The sequence below is a fragment of the Pongo pygmaeus genome, chromosome 16 (genome assembly GCF_028885625.2).
Source record: "Pongo pygmaeus isolate AG05252 chromosome 16, NHGRI_mPonPyg2-v2.0_pri, whole genome shotgun sequence".
Lineage (NCBI taxonomy): Eukaryota > Metazoa > Chordata > Mammalia > Primates > Hominidae > Pongo > Pongo pygmaeus.
The window spans coordinates 24,440,265-24,445,234 of NC_072389.2; the positions used below are offsets into that span (position 1 = coordinate 24,440,265).

The following is a 4,970-nucleotide window of genomic DNA, read 5'->3' on the forward strand; positions in this document are numbered from 1 at the left end:
TCTCAGAGCCGCTGCGAGGGCCAGGGCCACCCTCCCAGGCGGGTGTCTCTGGGCTGGGCAGCAGCTTTGTAGGCAGCCCGGGCCATCCCCACTGGTCTGGGAGGCTGGGGGTGCACCGGCTCCTGCTCCTGATAGAGCCAAGGCACCTTCCTTACCTGAGAGCTGACTTTCTTGAAGAGCGGGCACAGAGGAGCTGGTAACCTGGGTGGTGTAGGCGCCCAGGAGAAAATCTGCGGCTCAGTCTCAGGGAGAAGTCTCCACCAGCACAGCTGTTGTAGAGATGGGGAAACTGGGCTGAGAGGGAAGGGGGCTTGCCCAACTCACCAGCCCTGGAGCGTTTTGAGCTTTGGGGGTGGATTTCCCAGGAAATGTGTTTTATGGCACCACTGCCTCTGGTCACCCACCCTGAGGTGTGGCGGGCCTGGACAGCCAGCTTGACTGAGGGCCAGGCTGGTGAAGTCAAACGTACCACTCAGGAAGGAGACCCAGCCCTTCTCCAGACAGAGTTCAAATGTGAGGACTGCCTTCTTTGGGCCTCAAATTCCCCACATGAATTCCAAGGACCCCTCTAGCTCCTACGCTCTGGGCCAAGGTTTCCTCTGAGCCCCAGTCAGCCTAGAGGACCTAGGATACATCTTCCTTGGACAGAGACCCACCATACGGGCAGCAGGAGGTAGGGGTGGGGGTAGGCAAGGTTCCTGTGGGGAGGTGGAGCTGTCATCAGAGATGGTGTCTGCAGACAGTGGGTGTATCGTGGCTCTGCTACTACTTGCTGGGTGGCCCCATGATGTTTCTTTCCCCACTCTGGACCTCAGTTTCCCTATCTGTTCTGTGGAGATAAGATGCCTGCCTGCATATTTGTGAACTGGGATGTGTGGGGGCCAGTTGCAGTGTTTCTTGGTGTGGTCCTGGGGCAGCCTGCACCACCCCATAGAGATTTCTGGGCCCCACCCTAGGCTCACAGGACCAGAATCTCTGGGAATGAAGCCTGGGAATTTGCATTTCCACAGGCATCTGGCTGATTCTGACATGATTGAAAAGCACTAATAGTATATAGCAAGCTCTTTATAAAAGGTAAATTCATAGCTGCCTTTTACTAAATATAAATCTCACCTTCCCTTCCTCAGTTAAGGACACACACCGCAGTTGAAAATCACTGTGCCTTTCCAGATGCAGAATCTGACCTTTCCGATGAGATTCTGTTAACTGTGGCTTTCTGTAGTTTGTATTCCAAAACAAGGGGAATATCTTTCCATTTTTTCAATATAAATGTTTAGGTCAGATACGCTTTTTCAAACTGGACACACACACTCACACAGTTTAGGATTTCAGCTATGGCTTCCTCTCAAATTATTAGCCTCTTTCTGCCAGGGAGCAGTTTTTCCCAGACAAGACCCTGGACACAGGCTGGTGGGGCCCCTCCTCATCAGAATCACTAGATCATGACTGACTTCTAGAGGTGGCTTTTTCTGCTTAAGTGTCAGCCTATGGGCTGGGATGTGACCCCCAAAGTTGCAGCAGAAGCTTCCACCCATCTTGGGCACCCCCCTGCCATCTATGGGGAAAGGCCTGTCCCTTGTCTTCTGGGCCCAGCTGGCCTCACAGGCATTCAGCAGATTGGAAAGTCAAAGCATGTGCTGTGCTTGGCTGGGCTCTCCTGCACCCCTTTTTGGGGTGAGGTGGAGTGCATCCAGCCCCCAGAATCCCTGCCGTTTATTCCCCCCCTCATCCCCACCCCCATACACACTCACAAGTACAAACACAGGTGCAGTCACTGTCGCACACCACTCTGGACAGCACCATTTCCAGCCTCAGGGGGGCAGTTTCCTTACAGGGAAGTTAATGAGGCACTAAAGAAGGCTCAGGGACAGGGAGAAAATCTGTCGAGAAGAGGCTCCTAGACCTGGTTCTGCCTCAGAATTGCTGGGGGTCCTTGAGAAAGTTGCTTTCCCTCTCTGATCTCAGTTTCCTCAGGTGAGAAATGGGGGGCCGGCCAAATGGTCTAAGGTTCTGGGAACCTCTAAGTCAGAGCCTGTAGCTGGTGGTCAAGATGAGGGAGAGGCCCTCAGGCTCAACCGAATGCCTGAGAGTCAGGACAGGCCCAAAGGTGAGCAACCTGAGCACATCAGGTGGGTTCAAAGCTGGTGCATGAGCCCCACAGCCTGCAGAGCAGCTCTGGACTCGGGAGCCCGCTCGCACCAGCCCAGTGGGACTTCAGAGATGTGGGGTCCAGCCTCTCCTACTGTTGCAGGGCTGGGGGCTGGGATCTGCAGATTCTGACCCCACAGCTGCCTTAGACATGCCAGATGGGCTGGGGCAAGACACACCCCTCTCTATGAACTGAGCAGTCAGTCCAAATAGATACACTAAAGAAGGGCCGTGGGATGGACCCAGCTGTAGCCTGGGGCTACAGACTAGTTTCCAGGGTACTCAAGCAGCTGGCCTCTGGGGTAGCAGCCCCGGGTATGAGAGGCAGGACTCAGAATCTAGGCCAAGCCTCTACAGGAATCCCCTCTGGAGAGCCCGGGCACTCTGCAGGAGGGGCAGCAGGCAGCAGGTGCACCAGGAGCATGTTTCACAAGGTGCCCAATATTGCATCTGCTCAGATAGGCAGCGAGTTGGAAAGTGGATGCAGTAGGTAGGGTGGCGGCTGCTCCCCAGAGCCAGGACTCCAGCCCAGCACCCACCTGAGTCCGCCTCAGTCCTGCTCAACTGGGTTATCTGTGCTCTTGGCCCTCTGGTCCCACCCACAGAGAGAGGGCTTTGGGGCGACTAGGTGAGCTGGTCCTTGTGGGAGGATGTAACTGACTCCTGAGCCTGGCGAGCCAGGCAGCCCCTCACCAGCGTCCCCACCCCAACGTCTCCAGCCCCCCTCATTCCCTGATCCTCCCATCCGCTCCCCTGACCCAGCGGTTTCCTCTGCTCACTCTCTTTTCCTGCTCCCAGGCTCGCCTGGTCACGTGTCCTTCACTCTCCTCTGAGTCTCCCTCTTTCCAAGCCGCCTCCACTCTACTTGACACACTCTCCCTTAAGACACCAGAGTACACAAGCGCAAGTCCCCGCACCTCACCTTTACTCCCAGATATGGGAGGGAGATGACATGAAGACCCAAACGCCCCTTGGCAAGAGATCTGGGGTATGCAGAGGGGCAGATCTGAGGCTGTGGAAGCTCCAGGGGCTCCCTGCGGGAGGCTGCATGTAAGCTGGCTATTGAATTTGGCTCTGAGCTGAGACCCCTCCTTGAAGCTCCAGACCAGGAGCCAGCTGCTAGCTCGACCCCTCCATTTGGTGCCTCAGAGAAACCTTGCACTCTGTAGGTCTAACTCTGAATGCAGAAAATCCCCCCATGTCGGCCCTGTCTCTTCATAGGGAAAGCACCACCTCAGACCCAGTTCTGCACCAAACCCACTTTTGAGTCATGGGGCTCCTGCCCTGCACTGTGAGCACTCTGGATAAGCCAGTGCTGAGGGGGAAAGAGCTCTGAATGCCAAGCCAGAACATGAGCTTCAACTCCACCTCCAGCTCTGAGAGCTGTGTGTGGGGAAGGGCCCTAGTCCAGCTTGCTGTAGAAAGACCAGTCTGCCACTGTACGGCACACGGATGGCAGGGGCAGAGTGCAGGTGGAGAGAATAGAAGGTGGGCAGGGCGGGGGAGGCAGGGACATGGCTTTAGCCGTGGAGATGGGAGGACAGACGGGACTTGGGGGCTACTTGGATGAACCAAGGGAGGAGTCAGGAAGAGACACCCAGTTTTGTATCAGATGTGTAGAGCGTGGGATGCTGTTCATTGATCGAGGGAGGGGGAGGAGGAAGAGGTATGGCATGGGGAGGAGGTAGCTGAGCTCTGTCATTAATGTCATTTGAAGTCCCCAGGGAAAGAAAGGCCCACCAGCGCCTTCACTGCTTCAGCCAGCTCTCAGGGTGTCTGTGCTCCCTGGCCCTCTCAGCTCCTGCTTCATAGCTGTCAGCTGCAGTGGGGGACAGCTGCACAAGGGCCCAGCATGTCTGTGTGTTTACCCAGGGGACTGCCGCGTGGCCCATGCCGAGCAGAAACTGATGGACGACCTTCTGAACAAAACCCGTTACCACAACCTGATCCACCCAGCCACCAGCGCCTCACAGCTCATCTCCATCGAGACGGAGCTCTCCCTGGCCCAGTGCATCAGCGTGGTAGGTGCAGAGGGTACCTGTGGCTCAGGCTCAGGTGAAGAGGCAGCTCATGCCCAAGCCCCAAGCAGTCAATGTCCAGAGGAATGAAATGACTAGAGTTGACTTAGACTGACCAGTACACGGTGGGGAGGCTGGAGGAGGGTCCATGAGGTTTATAGGTGTCCAGTATTTAATGAGGTCATGGTTTTGTTAACAAAGAAGAAATGAGGGTGGGGGCGGGATCACCACTGGCTAGGCAGCCAAGGGGCCTGCAGAGACTCTGCTCAGCTGAGTCTCCAGCATGACCATGAGCTTCTCCTCCTCATCCCCCCAGCCCCACCCTACTCTCTCCCCCAGCTTGCTCAACAGGTGACCTTACAGGCTCCCTACTTGTTGGGGAAAATAAGAACCAGACTGGGGGAACTGAGGGGTACAGAGGCCCAGGTGTAGGTGCAGGACCACAGGCAGTGCAGTGTCTACTGAGCCAGGTGGGTGAGGGTCTGGAGAGTGGGCATGGCTGCTGCAGGCATGGAAAGGAGGCGCAGATGGTGGCACTCCCAGGGCCCATTGTCAGGGTCTCCATATGTGGACGTGTGCAGAGGTGGGGGTGCTGAGGGAGGAGGGGCCAGGGAATTTCTCATCTTCTCTCTACTGCCTCTGAGTTGGCGATGTCAGAGGGAGCCATGGCCCACCGTAAAGTAACACAATGTCCCCACCCACAGGGTTAGAACCCCTCCCCTGGAAGCAGCTCTGAGGGGAACAGTCACATGTAGAGAGTGCAGGACGCTGTGTCCAGCCGGGGGAAGGAGGTCACCAAGGGGG

At 56.4% G+C, this 4,970-nt stretch overlaps 1 pseudogene; it reads left to right on the forward strand.

Moving 5' to 3' along the window:
* The first annotated feature begins 2,050 nt into the window (after positions 1-2,050).
* LOC129028703 (uncharacterized) lies at positions 2,051-3,202 on the forward strand (annotated as a pseudogene).
* The last annotated feature ends 1,768 nt before the right edge of the window (positions 3,203-4,970 follow it).